At 45.7% G+C, this 25,276-nt stretch overlaps 1 long non-coding RNA gene across 3 annotated transcripts in view; it reads left to right on the forward strand.

Annotated features, from left to right (window-relative positions):
- Nucleotides 1-2,653: 2,653 nt before the first annotated feature.
- The window catches only part of LOC308072949, a 75,379-nt gene continuing 52,756 nt past the window's right edge, over nucleotides 2,654-25,276 (forward strand). For 2 of the 3 annotated variants that reach the window (XR_013931854.1, XR_013931855.1), the window contains exon 1: nucleotides 2,654-24,945. This is a non-coding gene — a long non-coding RNA (uncharacterized lncRNA). The remainder of the gene's footprint in view (nucleotides 24,946-25,276) is intronic. The other variant, XR_013931856.1, reaches the window with a different exon arrangement.

Consider the following 25,276-nt stretch of genomic DNA (forward strand, 5'->3'; position numbering starts at 1 on the left):
TAAGGGCCATGGCTGTGAGCTGATCTCCCAAGCCACAGCACAGCTGCATGCCATGACCAACCACGCCAACACCAGCCAGCCCAGAAACACCACAGACCACGCTTGTGCTCCTTGGCATGCAGCGAGGGCCTGTTTCTAGACATCCCAAGGGGCGCTGGGACCAAAAGTGGCTTTTCAAAAAACACTGCAGCATGTTGGGGATGTGTGCGCTGAGTTCCACATGTGGAGCTGGTGGTAAATCTGACATCTCTGGCAAAATGCTTTCTTTAATGGCATGCCCAAAACAACCGGGCATGAGCAAATATCCTGCAGAGCACAGCCCTGCCGGTGACCTTAGTTGGCTTGGTGTCAGCATGCGGAAATCACTGCCTTCTCTTTCAGTAAGCAAGGGGTTAAAACGCAGCTCTGCTCCCCCTCTTTGCCTAGTTGAGGGAATGGTCTGTGAATCAGCCATGGTCTCACCTCCATCACAAGCTGAAGGGCTGTGCATGCTTTAGAGCCTCAGTCACTGCTCTCTGGCTGAGGAGACATCGGTGTAGATGCTGGTCTTACCACGATTTGCCCTAAAATGAGCAAGGGACCGACCTCTTGATGGGACATAACTGCTCAGTGGGGGTGAAGCCAGTGCTGAGTCTGGTGAGAACTGGCTGAGAGGGCAAGACCTGGAAACACCCAGGTTTTAGGACATGGCCCTTTCCCTCCCCCTGTGTTATTGTTACACATGCAGCAAGCAACCCTTTCGAGGTGGCAATGATTTCCTGTGGCTTTCCATGCCTTCCTTGAGCAGAACAGGTCTGCAGGAACAGTTCAGCAGCTCTGCTCAGGCTGAAGGTGGAGGTGTCGTTAGTGGCCAACAGAGCCTCCTCAGGTGTCTAAGTTTCCCTCGCCCAGCCAGCAAACCAGAGGTAACAGAGACCTTTTCCTCTCACTTGGGTGGAGCCGGATAATGATCCCTTGGGATCTGTGCCTTGCGACATCCCTGTTCAGTCTTTCTTGGCCTAGCTCTGAAGAACATGACATGACTTAAAGCAGCTAGAAACACAGATTTCACCCTGACTTCTGCATTCCCAGACCGAAGGTTTGTCTCCCCTGAATTTGTACCTTAAGGAGGCTGTGATGCAAGGACGTTGCCCACTAACCCTGCTAATTAACACTACCACAGCTGCTGGAAACTTTAAGAGCAGAATTGATGTTGCTAGTGTTACTGCATTTCTCATGCAAATGTCTGGCTGAGTAAGGGTCCCTGGGGTTTCTGCTGAAATTTTTCAGTCTCATAACATTTGGTGGCTTTTTAAAGCCCTTCTTCCTGGATTTGTGCTATTGTATGAAAGTTTTTTATTTTTGGAGAAAAGGCTTTTAGGCCATGTAATTACTGGGGGCGGGGGGGGAGCTTGATCCTTAAAAGCTCCCCAAAGTACATAAATTAAAAGACCCAGCACCTGAAAACTTCTCTTTAAGCTACTGATAGGAGAGACCGATGACTTGGGGCCTCTGAACTCCTGGAGTCAAACAAGATTGCTTCTGCTTCCTGAAATGTCTTTTTCTTAAAGGACCTGCATGTGGTTTCTACAGCTGATTAAGGATCTACAATGTTTTATTCATTCACTACCAGGGATTATCAGCAGTGTTTTACATTTCAAACCGACTATTGCCAAGACTTCCCCAGCTCGAGGAAGTTGCACTTCCTCAGTGCAGCTTGAGGCTATTCCTAGAGAAGGTGTCACAGCCATTAATGTTTGTTACCCTTGTTTGTTAACCTCTGGGATGAACTGTTAATTCTTGTGTCTGGTGCTGCCTTTGCTGGCTCATTTGACTGTTTTTTTTTTTTGTTTTTTTTTTTTTAAGGCTCCCAAAGCACTATGGCAAGTGATCGTCTTTGTATGAGTCAGTGCTGAACCAGTTGTTGCAGTGAAGTGTCAGATTTTATCCAAATAAGGAGCTGCACTTCAGCACTGGGTAGAGCATTTCTTGGATATACATGAATATCTAGACAGCAATATTCAGAATCCACGGCACGCCAGGATGTCTAGCGGGTGTCTGCCTGTCCAGGGCCCACTTGGAGCTTCATGGTGACTGCTTCCATTTTCAAAGTGTTACCCCTCCTACAAGTGAAAAATTCTTTTGTTGATAATCCTGCAGGGACTAAAACACAGAATGATTTCTGATCACTAAACAGAGTGGTCTGTTGCATTTGTAAATATAATAAAGGCATAACTGCTGAATCTTACTGAAGACAAAGTGATTGCAACAGCAACTCATTCAGCCATCTGAAGGAAATAATGTGTAAAAACCCCCATGCCTCCTGCTGTATGGTTACTGCACAGCAAAGAGAGTCATATATTAAAACTGGGAGACTGTTTAAGCACTCTGTAATTAACTGCTGTCTATTTAACCAGACAGCTAAAGCAAGTTAATTCAGTGTCAGTTAGGAGACTTATTAAGAGTCTCTGTTTTTTTAACAATTTACCAGTCCATCATTAACTACCCCTAGATTATCTTGTCAAATTGATAATTAAATGCCTCAAAAATTCATTACAGACTCAATATATTAATAGGAATATAATTAAGTAATGTTTGCTTATGTGATCTGCAGTTTATTACCTGCATGCTGATTTATCTCCAAGGCTAAATCTCCATTTACTATCTCCATTTACTAAACCTTAGCTGTAGCCTATTCAGAATCAATACGGGCCCAGGAGTCAATAAATGTCGCATTAGATCCAAACGAGCTACTTAATTGGGAGAACGCATTGAGGTTGTCTTCTGGATCTCCAGTGAGTTTGTTGAGAGGAGTGTGACCTTGCAAACACCAACCGAAGAACCTGCAGTTGCTATTTTATGGCTCTGTCAGAATCCCTCCCTGAAGCACAGGTTTTTGGTCTAATTTTGTTGACTGGTTTGGGTTCTGTAGTCTGTTAGAAACTGCCTAAATTGGTCTTACTGTGCTAGTCAGTTGGTGCAGTGATGAATCAGAGGTTCTATTTTGTGTAAAAAGCCAGAGTTAACTCTTCTTGTCCTGCATAAGGAAGATAGCCTAATGATCTCCTTAAATTTGTAACCTTTGGACTTCGCATGTTGTGGATTTCTGAGGGATCTTACAAGTTGCTTCATTAACTGGTTTGATTAATAGGAGACTTTAAATTTTTAAATTATGAGGGGAAAATAAGTGCTGCTTCTGTTCTGAATAACTGTAAAGATGGAACAAAACAGCATCTGAAATTTGCTGTACTGCTGAAATTCAGAAAGACCCTGTGCACAGCTGTGTTTAAAGACATCAGCTTGCTATTAAGGTACATTATCACTGGTTACCATCTGTTAGGATTAACCAGCCTGCAGGTATGCTATTGATCAAGATAAATCTGTGGAGGGGCAATAACCACCGTTCCTTTGCAGCTGTGTGTGCCAAGTGATGTTATGGTGCGGGTGACTTGATGGGAGGAGGTGGGATAAGCAGGTCTGGACCCTGGGATCAGCCGTGGCTATAGGTGGCATAGCTGTGTCCAGCTGCAGAGCCTGTGTTATTTCTGAGTTCGCAGGCTAGAGTTCCGTGTATGGTTGTGTGGCTTTCTTGGTAATTTTAAAGACCAGGGAATTCTCATTAAGATGAATTTGAGTTTGTGCATATCCATATATATGAAATGCATGGTTTAAAAATAAATAGTGGGCTGGCTGAATTATTCCAAGTCACAGTATCACAAACCCCATGAAGTAGGCAGTTATATTTAAAAGAAATTTTAAAAGGTTAAAGTTAAAATAATATCATTGTAGCAGTACTCTTGGGGACTTGAACTTCCCTCTACTGTTCAGCGATGTTATGAAATCGCTGTGTGGTCATGAAGAAGATATTTCAGTGTTCTTTGATCCAGATTAGGTTAAGTAGATTTTTTTTTTACATGCCATATCAACATTTTTGTCATATTATTTTCCATTGTGGCATTGTCATAAGCTTGGGGGGTGACTGTTATTGCTTTGCTGTCCTACTTTGAGCTGTGGTACTTTTTTTCTGGGGGGAGGCAGGAAGGAAGAAGCAGATGATGGCTCTGATGGCTCCCTTTCCCCAGCGTCAAACTGATGTTAAACACAAACAACCTATGAAGGAGTGTGTGAATACAGATCCAAGATGGGCTTTGGCATGGAAGTGTTTTGCAAGCACATCTGGGATTTAACTTTTTTTCTCTAACTTTAGGCAAATTTAGCTTTGTTTTTCACACTTAAATATATTTGGACTATTTTGTTTTCAGAACTGGTATTCTACTGTTTGAATTATATGAAAAGCTGGCTAGATCCAAGCTGAGCATTCCTGGGGGAGAGTTCCCAGCAAGCATGCTTGTGTGCATGCAGCCTTCGGTGGCTGCCAGGCTCTTCCATAAAGTGATTATAGCACTTCAAAAACAACAACAACAAAAAAAGGAGGCTGTATTCGGCTCTGAAAAACTTATGCAATTCCAGGGAAGTCTGTTGGCTGTGGGAGTACAGCTGAGGGCAAAACTTGAGCCGGTATCTATAGGGCATTTTTCCATGTGTTCTGTATGTGCACTGTCCTTCCCATTGTCTGGATGTGGAACCTCACAGGTCCTGACTAGGAATGCAAAACTGTTGTAAAACTTACACATGCTTGTCTACTAAGAGCCTTTGCATGGGGAATTTGGTTAGGAAATATTTTTCTGCTTCATCCTTCTCTGAGCTTTACTGGAATTAAAGCTGAACCAAACTTTTCTGAAAACTCCGAAATGCTTCAGTAACTTCTGTTTGTTTTCCTCATGCCTCTGTACTTGGCTTCTGGCAAGGACTGAAAGCAGCACTGAGTCACTCAGTAAAGAAATCTATTTTGACAGCATCCCCCTGGCCTAACCAGGAAGTTCTCAAAGTCTGCAGACATTGAGAGTTCTGGATCTCGCATGGTTAAAGCCCAGATGTGAAAACCCAAAGGGCTTCCAGGAGAAGTTTAAGCTTCTGGAGCTGCTTAGACCATGTAAAACTGGCAGTATAGAGAACCTCATCTATCACTGGAGTTAGTTGAAAAGGTGGCTACAGCAGAAACCCTTAATCATATAGTAATTTTGAGAAAGAGTCAAATTCTTTGAAGTTTTTCTGTTCTCTAATGTGACTATTTTTAAAGGAGGGGGGAGGGGCAGAGATGGGATGTGTGGGGAGAAAAAGCTCCATCTTACTCACCAGATCTGCAGCCTCTGTGTGTTCTGAGTCATAGCTGCTGGCTGCACTAGCAATGGCAAGGTTTTTTAATTTGCTTTCTATCCTCATTAGTACAGTAAGAGGGGGCACAGCAAAGACAGGGACAGAGATAGGATCGTACAAGCACCAACAAGATGATATATTGGCCCATTTGTTTTCCTTGCTGGGGATAATACTCAGTAAGGAAGAGCCCAACTTTAGTCTCAGGTCCCAGCAGGAGTTTTGCAAGGCAGAAATTGGGAACGGAAAGTGAGGAGGCCAGTATCTTTTCAGTGAAAGAGATATCCATTTACGAACATTCGATGTTCAGACTGAACGACAGCTGTGTTCCTCTGTACAGCGTCATGTTGGCATTGCTTTACATAAAAGAGACACTGAAGCAGATTCCTTCTAAAGACAAAATTTAGATTTGGCAAGTGGGTATTTCCCGGTGGCGCTGGTGTTTGTCACCCTTGCAAGGGAAGTCATAGAGGAGGTCACCCTGTGTGAATTCACCTACCTTCTTTCATCTCTCAAGATGAAGAAAGCAAAAATAAGTAGAAGACGTGAAAGGGGAAGAGTTAGATCTCTCTTGATACTTGCTAGCTATTTGCCTGCCATGAAATAGTCAGTGCTTGTTAACACTTCCTATGTGGTGGGATGTGGCACACCACACTCGTCAACCCGAACACAGAAGAGGAAATCACTGATAACTGTGATAGTTTGCTGTTGGGGCTACCTCCTTCTAGTTATCTAAACTGTTATAAAATATATCAAGGTGAAGAAAGGCCCCCTTTCATTTTAGTTGCATGCTAAATACTGTCCTGCTTCCCGTACTCAAACATTATCTGTTACTGCTCTGCACTAGTAAGCTGCCTCTGAGTTCTCACCCTGAAGTAGTTATATTTTAGTACTGAGTACAGCACTTCGTAACATGTGAATGGCCACATGCCCTATGCTCCCACAGCCAAAAAATCTCCAATAGAGTTTATTTTAAAGCAGTTGCTATCATTATATTTGTAGATGACTTTGGGTACCATCTGGGAAAAATTGTTCTTTTTTAATTCCCATTTATTCCCCTTGGGATATGTATTTAAGGCGGGATATGCTGAAGGATGTACTGAGGACTGTCAAAGCAGCTTGAAGTAAAGATGTAGGAGGAAAAGTACTCAAGCTGTTTTTCTGCTTTTGCAATTGAAAGGAAACTCATGATATAGCAAATTTTAAATGGCATAAGAAATTCTGCTGTCTACTTGAACATGGCACTATTAGGCCAGCAACAGGGGGAGCAGCTGCTCAGCCATTGTATAATTGACATCGCTGATAACGACCTTGGATTCATAATTAGGGTTCATGAGGATCAGGGGAAAAGAAAAAAAGAAAAAAACCCACCCTTGAAAAAGGTCACAAACAACTGTATGAGTGAGCACATCGGAACGCAATGAAGGCTGCAGAAACCCTGCCTGTCCCAGGGCCCCGCAGGGGGTGAGATGCGGGTGCTTGTACTGGGAGAGGTTCCAGCTCTCTCTTGGTGATACTGAGCAGTTGACCAGAAGTGCTGACATTTTAGGAGGAGGTCAGAGAAGTTTAGATTAGAACACACTGCTGTAAAAGTTGTACTTTTTTCCTGGGAATGAATGAGTGGGGTCATGCCAGTAACACCAGATCTACACCAAGGCACACATAGCCCACTGTCCCCAGGTATAATCAGTGCTTAAAAACCCCCATGCTGGCACGCATTGCATGTGGATGCCTCCTTTATCACACATATTTGAGAGCCTGAACTTCGATTGCCACCTGAAACTGGGCACTGTCATTTTCTTGCCCTGGTCAGTGGGTCATTTGGCTCTATGATCCTGCATCCTTTCGTGAGGCTCTTTGGAGTCCCATGTAACCTTTATGCATTTCTCTTTCTAGCAAAAATATCTTTCAGGAAGTTCCATAATTGCACATGTCTATATGGTGAGGTTTGGCACACAAAACTTGATGTGAGGTTGGCTTCTTTTTCTTCCCTTTAACTTAACAATGTTTAAATTGGGTTCCTCCACAGATTCAAAAAACACATTTTGCTGTGTCATGCTGGAGCCTTGAATCACAACTTTTGTCAAATGGGGAAGAAAAATACACTGAGCTTTCTGCCGTAAGCTGCCTTTACAGAATAACCCACGGTATTTCTGTGTGAAGAGAACTGGTCATTCAGTTCATTTGCATTGAACTTGTCATGAGCCGCAAATAGCCACAAACCTGCAGAAGGATGTGGCAGTGCTCGGAGTCCACAGTGCTTGCATGCTCTGGATTTCACTCAAGTTGTGCTCTATTTATACTGAGGACCCACTGGCTGTTCAGGGAGGGGACTCCCAATTTCCTTTAACAAATAATGTTTGTGTTTGTTTGGGAAATGCCAATCATGTTTTGGCAGCTACCGAGACCTAATGCATAGGAAATGTAAAGCTGGATGAGCACAGTTGTCTTCCAGAACAGTTTGTGTTGTGTTCCTGGAGGGGGTTATGTGCTTTTTTTACTGTGGGGTAGCAGGTCTGAACCTATTCCTTTCAGAGCTGCCTTGAAATTCCATTAAATAGCTGTTTTCATGAAGCCAGTTCTTAATCAGAACAACTCTGGTACCTTGTGGAAGATGGATCCTGTCAAGCTAAACTTGGGATTATTTGTGATGAAATTAAAAATAAGGTCAATAAAGATGCTTGTGGTTTGAAACTCATGAAAAATATTTGTCTTGGTACTCATAACACTTAAACTAGAATGATTCAAAATCAATGTGGCAAAGGGATTAAACATTGGCTTGGAAGCACATCCCAAAACGTCATTGTAAACAGGAAATCAGAACTGAGGGGGAGTATTTCTCGTGGGGTCTCCGAGATTGCTTTGGGGCCCCAAATAACCAACTGTTTTAAGAGCAGCCAAGCAGAAAACAGCGAGTCAGTGGCTGGTGTGGCACATGGCACAAAGCCTGGTGGGGACACACAGTGACCTGGGCCGCTCCGTGAGCTGGGCAGGCAAAACACCGTGCTCTCTGGAGTCGCCCAGTGCCCAGATAGGAAAGGTCTGCCTCCAGCCAGCTTCCTTCTGCTGCAGCCATTTGCACAAAGCTGCTGGTGCCGTCCAAGGGTACACTTCTTCTCTGGGGGAAGGAGGAGAAACAGCATAAAATATTTGAACTGCAGCTGTCCCTTATGAGAAGCATATTAATTAAACCGAAAACACTGTAAGGGTGCCGGGGTTCCTGTCTGGCTTTCCAGTCTGTGTTAGAAGAAGAGTCACTGGTACAAGATGGGCTTTACCAGTTCTGGGTGAGATTGCGCTAGTAAAGAAGCTGAAATGCAGAAGAGAAGTTGCTCACGGCATGTGGAGAATGAGGCTACTGTGGACAGGATGCCTTGAGGTCCCTGACCTCGTAGTCAATGAAGAAAGGTCCCTTTGGCTCTGGCGTATGCCTGGATTCAGACAAAACGGGGTTCACTCCAACCAAACTTCCAGTCATTTTCCCTGCAGCCTTTTCCCTGTGCCTTTTGAACTCAGGAAGGAGACTGCTGCTCCTAGAGCGTTGCCTTCCCCTGCTGCTGAGTTTTCCTGTTTACCCTCTCTGCACAGAGAAGACCGGTGGAGCTGAGGCTGAGACTTGGACAGAGAAGCAGAAGCTAAATGTGGCATCTGAAAGAACAAACAATCAAGATTAAATACTACACAGGCTGTGGGGCTGAATTAGTGCCATTTGTTGCAAGGAAGAAATGATACTGGTATGCATTTCCAGATCTGGGTCTAAGTGTAGCTGGAAACAAAAAGCTACAGGGCAGCAGGACTTTCTGCTCTGGATAGAATAGAACAGCGCTTCCAGAGCTCCCAGAAATCCTCTTCCATCAGAACAAATGAATAGACGAATCCTGCAATCATCCTTGCTCCCTACCGGTGCAGGGGACCAGTTTAGCACTGGATAGGTGATGTCACTATTTAAAGCCTGGTCCACCTCGGAGGGTACGCAGGGGAGTCGCAGCAGAGGGACAGCTTGGGTTTGCTCAGTTTAAGATCTGGAACGAGAACAAAACAGGGTTACTTTGTGGGGACCACATGGCCGTGTGTGTCCGTTTGTGGGTTATAAAACTGTTGATTGGGTGGTCTTGAGTAAAACAGTGATCTGGTGCACATCCTCTGCCCACTGATGGGGCCTTCTCCTGCCTCACCTGCCAGCGCTGGCCAGGGAGCGGTGGAGGCTGCACAGGCAGCATCACCCCTTGCCTGCAGGTGATGGGGATATTTCAGGAGCAGGACGGCCAGGCTGGGTTTCTGGGCCCTGTGAAGCTTGGCTTCCCTGCCCCCCCTGCTTTTTTTTTTTTTTTTTTTTTTTTTTTTTTTCTCTTCTTTTTAAGGGCTTAGTTCTGTTTAGTTTTGCTTTTAAAGGGTGAAGAGGGGAAAAAACAGCTTCCAGAAAAAAACAACAACTCAAGCTCCAGGAGCCAGAGCTTAGCATGAGAACCCGACCCAGCGTGGGGGAGGGCTGTGTCAGATCACTGCATGCCCAAGGAGCAAGAATTCGCTGCCTGCCGAAAAGCCGCAGAGCTCAGGCCCTATTTGAAAGAGGAACATCTTTGATATAAAAAAAAAAAAAAAACCAACAAAACAAAACCCAAACCCCAACCAACAACCCAAAACCACCCAGCCAATAAAAAGCCTCAGACATACAGGATCCCATTCATGGTGGGAGGGATTTAGTGGAAGTATTTTCCTTCTTTAAGGTTTGGCACAGCCTTAAAGGAGTCTCTTTAAAAGCTTCCAGAGCCGATTATATTTTGGATTGTGTTTCAAATCACCCTTCCCCCACCATGTTTGGTGGGTCCTTAAACAAGTTCCCAGAATAAATTAGACATAACGGTAGCGGGATTTTTTTTTTTCTTTTCTTGAAGAGGAGGAAGGAATAAATGACACCAAATTCTGTAATGGAAAGAAAAAAGGAAAAAAAAAAAAGTGTGTATCGGAAACTGCTGCTGAGTGACTCATGCTGCCGGACAAACAGAACCTCACTCATCACTCCATCTTCATCCTCCTCCTCTGGTGAGAGAAAAAGTCTTGGAAAAATATCAGCTCCCCCCACACCCTGCTTCTCCCGTGGCATCCGTACACAGGGAAACTGTCCAAGCCACAGCGATGGCTTCATGCACTTCTTGGGGCAGGCGATTTTTCTGTTTTAATAGCCAACTAGGAAAAGCCTCCGAGGTGACCTTGGAAAAATGTATGCACCAAAGGAAAAAGTTGTGGAACGGGAGGGGGGCTAGTGCTGGAGTCCTTGTGTGCTTTATGTTTGGAGGCGCTTTTTTCCCTCATAATGTTTTTCCAAATTTCCACTGAAATAAATTTGCAAGTTATTATTATTTATTTTTTTTTACGAGTGGGAAGAGAGGGGAGGATGCGCCGTGTGAAAGGCAGAATGAGCTGGGCACAATTTCGACTTAAATAAATGCTGCGTCATAAAAGTATAAAGGGTAGCGCAGGGGGAAGGGTGGGATGCAAAAAATTGCTCTGTTTGTCCTCTGTTTGGGAGAGTAATTAGCATTTTTATGAAGCATATAAACTGTATACAAATCAAATATGTTTTTATTACCATAAAAATGTGGGGGGAGTCTTTTTTTTTTTTTCCTTTTCCTTCTCAAAACATCTTCTCCAAATGTTTGGCACTGCCTGCCAGAAAGCCACTTAAAATGCAGCTTTTCAGACTGCCAGCTCCAGCCAGCCCTGCTGTGGGCACGAGGGCTATTAGCCAGCCGCAGCCCCTTCCCAGCAAATGCCTTTTCAGCTGTAGGGTGGTGGGGTTGAGTGGGTAGATACAATGGCTGTGCTCTGCCTCGCAGAAAATCTTGCCGAAGGGGATGCCATGTTTTTCCAGTCTGTTGGTTCTTGTTTTTCATCAACAGGTTATTTCTCCCTCTACCCTGGCTTTTGAGATGACTTGAGTTAGACAGTGTGTGGTGTGAAAATGGCCATGAAGAGGTGTAATGGTCTGTTCTTCCACACCTTTTGTGATTGTGGTTAATCCTGTGCAGCCTTTCACAGCTCCCGCTATTCCCCCATATCTTGCCACTGTAACTCTTCCCTTCTTCCAGCGCCATTTGATGTCTCCAGCCCAGGTTTGCACATCACACCACCTGCAGAGCCAGAGGAGCTCCCAGGATGCTGGATAGGAGTGGTGCCAAGAGCAGAGGGTGGCCTGTGACAGCAGTCTGGGGTGGCCAGAAGCCATCTGAGGATGCAGGACAACAGCACTGGGCCACTTTGCCCAAGCAGCTCCTCATGGGGGCACACAGACATGGTAAGAGATGTCACTGGTGGCAGCAACTGCAAGTCCCTGACCTGAGTGGACCCTGTGGAGCTCACCCCTTGTGCGCCTACCCCCAGCATCACAGCCCATGGCACGATGCTTCGGAACGGCTGCTCACCCCATCCCTGCACTGCTCTGCACACAGCTGGGCCAGCGGCCAGCCCCACTCCTGCACCCAGATACCTACAGGCGGAGCAGGGAGAAGCACCCGGCTGCGTTCCCCAGCTGAGGCCTGTGAGCAATTGCTGGATGATAAATGACTTTCAGCTGGACTGCATCAGCCATGGGTGGTGCTGCCCGGAGAGACGGCTGCAGGGAGCAGCAGCTCTATTTAAGGCAGTCCCTGCCAGCTGCCTCTGGGCCATCGGTAGTGGGAGCAGCTGTGCCAAGCTGGGATCTTGGGTGCTCTCCTGTGGGCTGAGGTTCCCCAGGAGAGCTGTGCCTGTGCTGGAAAAGCCTTCCTGACTGTAAGTGTGAGGGTTCACCCACCTTCCCTCCCCCAGCTCTTCCCTTTCCTTCATTCCACAGGAAAGCAATCATAGTATCAAGTGTTTCCTAATAACTTTTTAGGTTGATGACTAATTTTTCAGCCATGCTGAATGAAGGGTAATAGTTGGATATTAAGCCCTGCTATGAAATAGGTGTCCAACTGAGAAAAGCATCAGGGCACTTGTGCAGCAGGGGGAAGTTTTTGAAATATCCCAGTTTCAAGAAAGCCTCCGTTCCGAGCTTCTGTGCCCAGGAGGCTAAACCCAATCCATTGCCAGGTAGAAAATGAGCTTTGGTGGAGTTAATGTTTGTGGCCTTGCCTTGCTGGCTATGGGAGGGAGACCTAAGCAGTTTTCTCTTAAAAACCCTCATCCTACCCTGGGGAAGGATATTAGATTTCAATCTAGACTTCACAGATGGGCCCCAAATAAACTGGAGGGCTTGTGAAAAATGCGAGGAAGCCAGATGTGGGTTTGGATCCCAAAATTCCCGTTCCTAACAAGGATCCATCTGAGTGCTGCTTTGGAGGCTTTCAGCCCTGAATTGCTAGATGCTCCCTGTGGTGTCCCCATTTGCGGTGCATTGCAGGCTCCCAGGTACTTTGTCGGGCATGACAAGCTCACTGCTTTGGGCTGGCGGTCCCCATTTGGGGGCCGTAAGCTCGAGGCAGACCTGTGCTGTGCCTTCTCTGCTCTCCGGCTGCACTCCTCCATGAAGAGTTAGGATGGGGTAGGGGGAGGGCGGTGAGCAAGAACATGGTGAAATCAGCTTTTTGTGTAAATCAGCTGATGTGCTGTATAAAATGCAGATCTAGGTTTTGAACCTAGAATTTTCTTTAATAACAAACCAGGGTCAATGAATGTAAAGCCCCATGCAGAGCCTTTTACTGTGTTAGTCATAGCTTGAATCCTTTATGTTACCTCTTCTAATGGCAAGTATTATCCAGCATGCCTTGTTACAGTGTGGTCTTTGGAGGGTGTGGAAGTTAGTAATGACGGTGCCTGAATGCTGTTCCAGAGATCGCTGCTACAATTCACAGCAGATAATAGGAGCCACAGCCAGACAGATAATAGAACTGACTGAGATCCATTTATTGCTAAGAGACTGTCTGAATATTTGTACATAGCCCGAGCCACTCCACCCTCCTTCATCACATTTCCCAGGAAAAGGGGGGGTGGGGGAGCAAACAAAACACAAGCCTAGGGCTGAATGGGGAGGAAGGGAGAGATTTGCAGACTCCGATGCATTCATAGCTTTTTTTTTTTTTTTAATGGCCCTTGTCATAACTGAGCCAGAATGCAGTAGATTGCTAATGTATTTACTGCCTGCCTATACAAGTGGAGGTGTGGGATGACCACGGGGAGCAAGTGGTGGACTGGGATGGGAGCTGACCCCAGCCTGTCTGAAGCCTAAGCTAACATCTGATCATAAAGCTGTCTTGCCTTGCAGGTAAACGAGCAGCATGATGGAAGGTTTCGGTGGCGGGGTGTAGGCAAAGATGAAGCCGGGGATAATGGAAGTAGCCAGGCTATGAAAGTCTGACCTAATTTAGAGCCGTGTAGTTCGTTGCCCCTTGAAATTTTCTTGGTCTTCACATGCTTGTTAAGCTGCTTAGGCCTTGCAGAAACTGTCTGGAGAGGTAATTTATGTGCCAAAATGTATATCTGTCACTCAAGTTACTTTGGATTTTTGGTATTTGACTGACCCTCTACTCACCTTTCCCTGTCTGGGAAGTGTTGGCAGTTTTTAAGGAGCAGAAAAAGTTGGGGATTATTTTTTTTTTCTTGCTTTCCAGAGAATTCTCTAATGTGATGTTTGTTTGTTTGTGTGTAAAGTAAAATACTTGTAGTCTCTATTCTTAGTAGTTGCACCTTGTCTTTCAGGAGGGCCCATGACTGTGCTAGCCCCTCTCTTATGCTTGTGCTGTCTCTGTTCAGCATGGGCTGTTTCTAGGATGTTCTTGGTGAGGAGCAAGGAACACTCATCCAACCCAGCAGCAAAGGCAATACTGATGATGGCACCTCTTCCTACACTTTTTGAGGTGGCAGAGGGTGGGGAGGTTATGCTGTAGTGCCCCTAGCTCTGGGGAAGGACCACGGTTTAGTAGCTGAGGCGAGCAGCTTTGGTGTAGTGAACTGATGGTCACTACTGACTCCTCGCAGCACGTCTGGCCATACTAACGGAGGAACTGAGGCCCTGGTGGAAGCGGATGATGTGCTGCGAGATAGCTCCTTACCTGCCTGCTGGGCAGTAACTGGCTGTCCTCCCTGGCTGGCTTGATTTCCTGGCCCCCTCTGCTAGCACATGTTTGGATGCTGCTAGTAAGAAAATCCAGTCTTGCCCTCACCTTACCCTTTGCTTTGAAACGCTTTGTTCCTGGTGTTGAGCGCATGTCTGGGAGCCTGTGATCTGAGGCACTCGTGGCTCCCAGATGTTTGAGTTGCTCAGCTGGCATGGACTCCTTGCCAAGCTGGTCTTCTGTGACCACTTATTTTTATGCTCCACATCTTTTCTTTTTTTCCTCCCTTCCCCCCTGCTTCATCCCAGAGGTGCTAAGCCTTTTCTTTACTGAACACACAGTTCATTAGCAGGGCCTCTTTATTCTGCGGTCCTTGGAGGTCACTGAGTTTGTTCTGTTCCATAGTGATCTAGGTTAGACTTGTACTAAGGAGGAAAAAATGAACTGTTTTGATGTGCAAACATGTTCAGGTGCAAGTCTGTTTTCACCCCCAGATCTGCATCATGTGCTGTCAGCTGGTGATAGCAAGCGTGCAGGTGAAAGGTGTAAGGGCTTTGGTTGCAAACCAGGGTTCCTGTGCTCTGTTCTTGGCTGTGAACTGGTGTGTGACTACCTCTGTGCTTGAGAGTGACTGGTCAGGGCTGACAGATGCTGCCTGTGATGGACACTGTGGGAGTAACAAGAGCTTTTACATGCACCTTTCTGAACAGGGGAGATGTGTGTGGACAGTGACAAGCCACACAGCTGTGTGCTCATTCAACCCTGGATACAGCAGGTATCCTACACTGGGGAGTCCCAATCTCCCCTGTGCTACGCTAATAAGGGTGCCAGATGCAAGACTAGAAACTAGAAGTCTCCGTTGTAGGCTTCTTCCCCCACCCACCCCTTTTTTTCACATTGTCTTTGGAGACCAGAGATCTGTAATATGGGGTATTGCACAAATCTGTAGCATAGTTCTGCAAAGTTCCCAGTATCTTGAGTAGATTAATGAAGGCATGTTGTTTTCCAGCTGGTTGGAAGAGGTCTTTGTCTTGGAGAGCCTTTCCTCTTGTGAGACTTCCCTTGGGAGGTTATGTGGAATAAGACTTTTGCTAGCAGCAAATACCGGTCTTGAAGCATTTCCCAAAGCTTCTGTGGAAGGTGGAGGGATGGGCTTATCTCCTCTACACTGAAACTAAATGCCAGCATCTTACTACCCCTCGGGTGACCCTTTCAGCTGAGAGATCCCACCAATCCTTTGGGAAGAGTGCTTGATTTTTTTTATTATTTTTTTTTGACAGATAGGGCCGCTTCAGGACAACAGGGTAGATGTTAAGAAAACTGGACTCACTCCAATATTAAGAAATATGTTCATCACAAAAGACAGGTAAATTCCAGGCTAGTTTTTTCGAAGATGTTCTGTTACCCTAACTGAAGCTTACAGTTTAGGTAGTGGACATTCCCTGACTTCAAGATTAATTTATTACATTCCTCCACATACAGTTCGGCTCACTTACCAGAAGTCCACCAGAGTTCTCACAATTCTTAACTTTAGGTTGAACAAGCATACATGTTAAGGGAAAAGGAATGTTTTGAGCAGTGCTCAAAAACAATGACTATATAGTTTAAATGTCGCTTTGGGGGAAAGCATTTATATCCCAGAGGAATGAGTTCTAGCAACTCCAGCATTGACGCTGTGCATGACAAAGTATTACTAAGATGTTTTTCAAAGGCTATACTGAGGGTCTCTGGGGATTAGCCCTTTCCCTACCATTTTCCAGAATGATGGTGGCCAAAGTTTTTCCATACTGGGAGTTGGTCACTGGTCAGTCTTCACCACAGAGTCTGCATGAAATTACTGTGACTTGTGCTCCCAAATCATTGAGGTATTTTGGAAACGTTACTGTTAGGCACTTAAATCTAGGCTCAGGAGGAGCTTTAAGGGAAGAAAAAAGAACAACCCTATTTTCTTTAGAATTTAGGAGCTGGCAGAGATTGAGGTTGCCTAACCCTCAAACAGATGGCTGGACTCAGGCTGTGTTCCTAGTGGCCAGGAAGACCTGAGCTCTAACTGCAGTTGTGGCTACAAATAAGTTGTGGACCACAGGCAAATTCTTGTGCCTTGCTTCCTCCCTTGCAGAATGGGTAAACTGGTTCTTAGAAACACAGCTGGTCCATCCTGTATGCCAGGGGCTGTCAGGCTGTGTGTGTCCTACCTGTTCCTGTGACAATCTTTTTTTTTTTTTTTTTTTTTTTTTTTTTTTTTTTTTTATCAGATTCTGAATTCCTCAAAGAAACAAGGGAGAGGAAGGGTGCTGGGCTAAGTGAAGGGCATCTTCCCATATGTTTTTTCAGTTCAGCCCTGAAGCAGCATGAAACAACCACAAGTCTTGATGCAGATTAGGTTTCCTGACAAAATGAATGATTTTTTTTTAAACATGTGCTTAAATCCTTCATGCATGAGATCCTTTCTTGAACCATACCTTACCTCTGCTCACCTATATAGTCAATGCATGCTGCTACAAGAGCAAAATGAGAGTGTATTAGCAGCATCCTCACAAATACAAAACTAGGACAAAATAATGGTTGAAATCCAAGACCTGAATGTGAATTTGCTGGAAGAGATGATCCAAAATGCTGTGTAAAATATGGCTGCCTGGTGAGTTGGACATAACCATCCAGGAACTCCCTTGGGTTTTATGCCCAAGTTCTTAGCTACATGCATGTGTAGTTCAAAACTAAAGTAGCTGAAAACAATCTCCACTAACTTTGTCGGCCTGAAAGTAGGGATCTGTGTTCCTTTTGTTCTAGAACTGACAAATGTCTCGTGTGAAATAAGCAGAAAGTTATAATCGGGCATGTATAATGAATTGCAAACATCATTGTACTTTGTCTTCCACCATCAACATAATAGCTTTAAACTAGTACTTAGACTGTGATAAGTCAATTTGAATTTCATATGTCCACAGTGATAGAGTCAGTGTGTGAGGTATAGAGGCCTATGGTCACTCCATCCTGGTGTTACAGATTTAATGGACAGTTCAGCAACGCTTCAGAAAGTCTTTTATCTCTTCTACCTGTCCATTTAGATCAAGCCCAAGACAGCAGACTGAAGGCTGCCACTGTCCAGTGAGCTGTGCAAGGGAAGCTGGAGAGTGATGGCTTATGAGTAAACAGCAAGAAAAATAGTCTATGATCAAAGCCTGAGTGGTCCCATGTTGGAACCCTCTTGTATATCAGTGCTCTGAGGCTGTGCAACAGGATCTAATGTGACCCACTGAGCTGCTTGTCCCCAGCATCTGGTGTGGTTCAGGTTTGCTCCTCGTTATAGTCTCCAGTTTTCAGCTCTGACTGGTCTGACTTGTCACTGATGTGCTTTACCGCTCAAATTCCTACTGAACACCCCTTTATACTGGAAGAGGGAACCATAATTCCCCGGAACCTGCAGCACATTGAAGCTCTAATACCCACCTGTAAAGAACAGATAACTTTTACCATATCCTGACTTCGGTCTCTACTTCAGGGCTGGGTGATTTGTTGTGCTGCTGTAGTGCTGGAGATAGCTCACAGAGGTCTTAGGATGACTCTTATTGATTACTCTAATAAGAGGTATTGCCTGTGACTATGCAGATTGAAAGGAAAGGTCCCAGCCTCTCGCCTAAAAATAAAATCTACTACCCAGTTTGTCAGGCCAGGAAAAGATTTCATGACCCCAGGCAGGAGGTCTGGAACTTACTCCGTCTCCCTTCTGCTGCTGTTAGGGAGGGACAGGTTTAACAGAGCATTGCTCTAATCTGGTACTTCTGATACATCTCCACAGAGAGTTAACTTTGTTTGGTCCTCAGCTGAAAAACTACAGTGAGGGTCTCTTATTACAAGAACCATCAGCTACTATCTATAAAGAAAGCCCAGGCCAAGGAAAATCAGAAGGCCACTAGCCAGGATTTATCCCTGGATAGAAAAGGAACTTTCCTTTCTGATAGTTTCTGTGTAGTTTCAGATCCTTAGCTTGTATTAATGGACCTGGTTCTGTGTTTTGGAGAACAGTACACTTGAAAAATAAACTCAAGTGTAAAGGACAGAAAGAATTTAGTCTTGGTAGCTTAGATTCTCTTCTTTTTGAACCATGTGAAATGTCAGGAGAACAGGAAGCTCTCCCAGGAGCAATCCCATCCAAGACTCTAGCTGCCTCTGAATTAGCAAAGTCCCCAAATAGTCTGATACCACAGGATGCAGATGTTTTAGTTCTGGCAAGTGACATTAAACTGCAGGCCAAAATTATGCTAAAATTTTCTTTTTTTATGCATGTTGCTGCCTTTTTTTTTTTTTTTTTTTTTTTTAAATTAAATGCTCACCCAGACTATAAGCCTTGTTTAGAAATGAATGGGTGTATGTTCTCCTGCTGGCTTGGTAATTTGGTAGATGTTAACACAATGTAAATACAGTACAAATACAGTTTGGCATGGTGTTTATAAGGACATATGGGAACTATCATTTTTATGCAACCTAGTACTGGGTTTAGTGCTTCTGAAGGGCTTCTGCTCTGATTGTGTGTGAGCTAGACTATAGTGGGAGTGAAATATAAAGAGGGGCAAAATGTGCATGTCTTGTACACATGGCAACATTGAAGGACCCAGATAGATGGGTGTATCCTGTTCAAAGCAGATTAAATATATATATATAAGGTCAGATGGCAAAATCTTTGAAATGCAGGGCTGAGTGTTTTTCCTGCTGTTCACAGGAATATTTGAGAATATTTGTCATGCCATAAGGAGAACAATCACTGATACTGCTTGTCAGCCTAGACCTGTTCCTGCCCAGAAGAGAAGTGGCTTGCCAGCTACAAATTCTACAATGAGCCTGTGTGTTAACCACTAGTGATTTGCTTGTGCAGCAGAAATGTTGGATGTCTGTTGCCAGTCAGGAAAAAAAAAACCAAACACACACACACACACACCTAGGAACGTGAGTATGAAATGCACTGCCTGAATCAATGATTCAAAGTTGCCACATTCTTAATTTACTACATATGGGATAGGTAGACCAGCAGCATCTTCCTGACCTTTGCTAATATAACATGTTTCAGAGCATTTCTCTGTATCCCATGACAAAAGATGAGTGTATGTATGCAAGGCAGAATGCTAGCAGAGGATTCCCAGTAATGTTGTGAGGGTGTTTGCCAGGAGAGAATGGCTAGATGACCCTGAGGGTGTACCAGGCCCTGAACTGCAGAGCTGGAGGGGGAAGAGAAACAAAATTGATTTACAGAATGGTCACTGCAATGTGAATCTGACTTGGGGGAGATTTCCTTCTGTCCCCAGATCTGGCACTCGGTCTGAATTTGCACGAGTGAGGAGAAACAAACCAACTGAGCATGTAGGAGGCTTCTCAGTGGTGGGACGAAACCTGTGCACACACCCCCCCCACATCAGTTCATCTGCACCAGAGGCTGATCTCTGCTCCTTCTGTCCAAGGTGAAATGCTTTGGGTGCCCCAGCTCATGGATCAGAAGGCAGAAAACGTCTCTTCTCATGGCCCGTACCACAGCTGGAGCAAGTCAGAAGTCCATTATTCAGTCTTTTGCCTGCAAGGGACAAGAGAGACCATTAGGAAGGGTGACAACACAGGGTTTTCATTAGGCAAAAGGAAGGTTTCATGCAAGGCCAAGTTACTTTCATTGCTATGGAGGCTTCATGGCACTCTACTTCTCGGGTGTGGGCTCAGTCCCCCCATTGAGACTTGTTTACTCCAGAGCTCAGTAGGTTTCTGGGAAGTGCTGTAATAGCTGGGAGGAGAGCCCATGGAGAGGGTGGATTCTCTCGGACACATGCTGTTTAACAATGCCACTGTCTGCAGAGGAACAGAAAATAAACAATGCAAAATCCCTGCTGTAAACCATGCAGTGTGCACAAACACCAGAATATGAATAGCCTCTCAGAAGGTGGGTAGTGCCAAGCAGCTTTGCTGCTATTGTTTATTGTGGCAGAGGAACCAGAACCAGCCCTCCAAAATAGGCCAATATTGCCCATTCATAATGGGTTAATGGTTTCTGCAACTGAAACCGAAGTGTAATGGTTCCTGGTGAAATGGGGGAAACATCTGTAGAAAGCAAGTTTGGAAGCAGTAAAAACTGCAATGAATTAATTTTATTTTATTCAGACATCTCTGGCAGGGAGAGCAAAGGGCCCTGTTTGAATAGCTGTTGCAATTTTCATGCAATAAAACCTGAGGGATCGTCTCTGAGGACTGATCCTCTAAGCACCAGGCAAAATAAGCAGGTGAAAACAGTCAGATGGGTGGGAGCAAGGTGTAGCTGGAGTGGCTCTGAGGGTGTCACTGAGCAGTGCGAGTGGCTCTGTGGCGTAAATCAGGTGGGGGTGAGAACGTAGCATCAGTCCTATCTGCATGTCCAGGGGTGTTTTACTTTGGATTAGCTCTGCTTTGGAGGACCAGTCCTTAGGACTGGATGTGCATTTAGTGTGCTCTGACGTGTATCTCCCAGTCTAGCTTCGTCTGAAAGGAGTCCAGGTTGCGTTCTCCAAGATTACCCTGTGCTGTGAACCAATGTGTAGGAAGTGGGGACAATTGGGAGATCCGCTTCTGGGGAGAATTCAGATGCTTGTGCAGACATGCTGTAGGCACGCTAACGTATCTGAAGATGGAAGTAGCCCCTGGAGCGTGCTGGCTGCATATCTGTAAAGTCCAAGAGCATGTGTTTGGGCAGACAGGGTACAAGGGTACCTTGATGCTGCCAGTTCTCTTGTGTGTTTATTCTTTGCATGTAGATCAGTTGAGAGAAGATTGCTGCTTTCTTCCATCCACAAGTTTTGGGCAACCTGTGGAATCCATGGCTTTTGGAAAGCAGCTTCCTGAGCCTTTGCTGTGGCCACTGAGACCTGTAGGTGGACTTTCAGGGAGGATTCCAGCTCTTTAGTGGTGAGCCTGTGCCTACTCAATGCCTAAGTAATAGTGACTCTCATTTACCCTGTACATATCCATCCGAACCATTTGCAAGGTCGCTTCATGCTGAGAGCAGAAAAGCAGCTGCTGTGTCTGAGTGAATCGGAGACAAGGGCTTTCCCCAGAGGAGCCAGGTCACTCTAAAATAAGATAAACACCACCTATGCTAATTGCAGTGGAAAACCGAGAGCAGCTTGTGCTTGGCTGCTGTGTGCTGTCCCTGAGTAGGGATTCAGCAGAGCAGCTGGGTTCCAGGAGGGCTCTGGAAAATAAGATGCTCAGAAGGGAACAGTGTCTTCTGCATTCAGAGCAGTTTCCAGGTGTGGGGTTTAGTGGTTTGGGTGGTTTTTTTTGAGCTGCATTTTTAGGAGCTACTGGGGGCAGCAGTGAGGTTGTGAGCCCTGGGGCTTGGTTTCTATTCACAAATGCATCCTGTAGTGAAGATTAGTTTATCAGCACTCTTTCTGTTGTTCAGTTGTTTTTTTTTCTTCCTAACATGTGACACCCATTCAGAGTCACGTATGTAGGAGACATGAATGATATGTGACACGAGAGAGGCTGCAGTCTGCACGTGGCTCTCCAGCAGGGTTTGGGTACTTGGAACAGTCCCAGCTGCAGCATCTCCTGCTCCAGCCCTGTGGGCCAGTGCAGATGAACGCAGCACAGGGTAAGTGGTGTGGCTGGGACAGAGATGGATGGGGCCTTGGTGTGGTGTTGTACTTGGTGTGGTGTGACAGGTTGGACCTTCAGCAACTCCTGCCCCGGCTACTGACATCTTCAGGAAGAACAGCCAGGAAGGAGACACTTGGAGGTGAGTGAGACAAGATAACTTTCCCTGAACAGCAGCAATTCTGCCCAGTTCTTCTGCATCAGTGGGTAGTAAGTCAGTGGCAGTGACTTCCAGCAGATATCCAGCTGGGCCATGTCCTAAACTTGGATATAAGAAGCTCTCAAAGCTTAATGCTACACCTTTGAGCTCTTCTGCTCCTCCCTAGCAGCAGGTGCCATAATGATTAAAGCTCTGAGAGTGAAGATACAAAAGCCTCCAGCTGCTGCAGGTGATTGGAGCTATTCCTTAGGTCAGACATTTACAACCTGGTGCAGGGTTACACTTCTGCCAGTGAGTCCCAGTGAGCGTTATCCCAAGACACATGAATGCATCCAGTTGCTGCCAGGGTCCAAGCCATTCTTGCCAAACCATGTCTGTATTGGCTCCATTGCAAACCAGGTCCTGAAAGGAAAAGAGCAAAAATCATGAGGACCCTTTTGGACCTGACACGCAAGCATGGGAACATATTCTGTTTGTCCTGCAAGCTCTCCAGCAATGAAGAAAGCAAATACCAGCCTGGAAACAGCCTGTCTTGCTAGAGCACAGGCTAATACTGCTTGCCTTGCTGCAGTTGTTCTGTGAGCTTGCTACCAAGGACAACCATCCATGTATTTCAAGAAAGCCATGGTGAGCCAGAGTAATGTACCTTTGGAAACATGCTAGACAGGCTTTTGAAAGCTCAAGAACTAAAGAGGTCTGGATGGATGAGAGACTCAAAAATCTTTGAAGGATTATTTGGCCTCACAGAACAGACTAAATTCTAGTTATTTTAGGAGTAGATATTTCCAATTTATTATTTTAGGTACCTCCTCACTGAGTTATTAGGCATGCCTGACAGTCTGCGGCACAGAATACCTTGCAGAATTAGGGAAACTTTATCTCTTCTCAAACACCAGGGAGGTGAGACATGGTGACTAAAATCCACATCCTCAAAGGAATGTAGATTTGTAATTTGCACTGGAAACCTGTGGAGATAGCAGGATTTCCCTAGGGTTAGGGTTGAGCTGATTGACTTTCCTGGTATATAGGCATGTAATTGATTATCTTGGAGGCTCTGGGTCTAAGTGTTTTCTTTAGATGGTGTCTGTAGGGGAGGATGGAAATGAGCCAGGGTCTCCTGAGCCACAATCTTCCCTCGCCTGAGTCATTGCTGCTGCACATGATGGTGGTTCTTACCCTTCCCTCTAAACTGGCTGATTTAAGTGCTGTGGGAGCCAGGTGGGAAACGCTTATTTTGGTAAAGCTATTACAGCCTCTTCTTTCAGAATCGAAAGGCAAGGCCCACCTCTTATTTTTTCCTGCCATCACCTCTTTCAGCTGCGCAGTTTGGAGACCCTGGGCTGGCCTTGCCTCGCCTCTCCTTGCCTCCCCTCTTGCAAACGGCACAAATACTTGGAAAGGGCCCCGGCTTGCCCTGCCAGCACTCCTGAATTTTGTCTTCCCTCCCTGCAAGCCACACTGAAGCAGCGCTTTGCTCTCCCCTGGGTGGAGGATGGAGCCGGGGGGAGGTGGGTCATGGTGGCATGGTAAGGTGGCTGAGCGGTGCCGTAGAGCCGGGCAGAGGAGAAAGGCTGCGGGGCTGCAGCGGCGGCGGCCCGGCGGTGCGGGGCGGGGGGCTGCGGGCGCCCTCTCCCGGCACAGGTGGGCCCGGCTCCCTCCCCGCTCGGCAAGCTTGCCTGGCTCTTGCAAGCAGCCGTGGTAGTTTTTTATTTTCTTTTTTTTGCTGTGGGTCCCTGCCGTCCCGCCCCGTTCCACACACCCCGCCCCCCCCCCGCAGTTCAGCCCAAAGAGCCAATGTAGAAAGCATGAGACACACATGGAAAATCACTCTCAGCAGTCCAAAAGTCCTTGGTCGCAAATAATAATATTTTTTTTTTACCCCCTGAATTTTATAGATTTATGAGTCCTTTGGCTTATTTCATTTGTGTTTTATTTTTTGCAGAATTAGCATATGAAAAAGGAGGGGGGTTTATGCCCTCTAGCTCTCTTGACTCTCACCCAGCATTACTCACTGGGCCTGGAATAGATCTGTTTGGAAGATGGACTCAAGCCTGGCCTTATCTTGGAGGCAGGAATTCAAGCCACCCTGGTGTGTAAGGAGGGAGGTTCAGGTCTGGAGTTGTGGCTTATCCCTCTAAGCACCCCTTACTTCGGGGTGCTGATTACAATTTGGTGTGGACGGTGACCTCTGCTGCTTGCCTAACTTAGGAATTTAACCTATGTTTAAAAAAAGAAAAGTGGGAAGAAATTTCAAAGTTTGGGATGCTAACCTTCTTGCTGCGTTCCTGTAGGCACAGTGATTGTTTTTGATTTTCACCAGCCTGTTTATGGCATTGCTGTTGTGACTCAAGACAGATTCACTTTGAATTTGTCCTGGGTCAACACATGTTGTAGGGCTCCCAGTCTTTCAAAGCACGTGCAGCAAGGATATAACCATTTTCCTCTTCACCAGGTCAAAACTCCCAACCTCAGAACTGAGGTGGAAGCACACTTGGAGGCAATGACCCCAGATTAAGTAAGGCTTAAACTGTCAAAGCCTAGAAATGAAGGTCCTCTTTGAATTTGGAGGGCTTGATTGTTTCTGTGGTCCTGTTCACAGGAACCCAAAGCTTTCTCTGGAGGGCTGGCATTTAAATCCTGCTTATAGCTTCCATCCTTTTGACTGTAAAAACCATCTTCAGCAACTTGGAACTAACCTTCCCTTGTGCCCAAGGGACTGGGTGGTGTAGCTGTCAAGTTCAGCAAGCTGAAATCCTCTTGGGTTTTTTTCCACTCTTTCCAGGTAACAAACAGGGCTGGTGGAAGAGTTGGGCAGCCTCCTGGAATTGTCAACATCTGCTGTCTGAGCTGCACAGAAACTAGCGCTAAAGTCTTGTGTCTGAAAGATTATTGAAACTTCCATCTTTTCCTGTTCTTCAGCCAATTTACTTCTGCAAATGCTTGGAAATGCTGGTGAGTGATGGAAGCAGCAGTCTCCAGTCTAACCAGGGTTGTCTTCTGTTGCTGGCTCTGTGGAAGAGATTTTGAAATTAGTTTTAAAAGACTTCTGCCTAGAAAGAGCAGGGTTCGGGATGTTACACACAGGCTAGAGATCTGCAGCCAGTTGCTCCTGCAGGCAGCCTGTATCTGGTGGTTGGGATGAACCATGGCATGCAGAAGACTCTCCTGTCTGGAGTGAGAGTCTCAGCAGCGCCAAGAGCCAATTATCCCTTCCCTGTTAAAAATAAGTGTCCTGTTTACTGTTTGAACTGGCTGACTTAAAAATTCAGCTTCAGTCTCTGCT

Source organism: Falco punctatus (genome assembly GCF_963210335.1).
Source record: "Falco punctatus genome assembly, chromosome: 13".
Taxonomy (NCBI): domain Eukaryota; kingdom Metazoa; phylum Chordata; class Aves; order Falconiformes; family Falconidae; genus Falco; species Falco punctatus.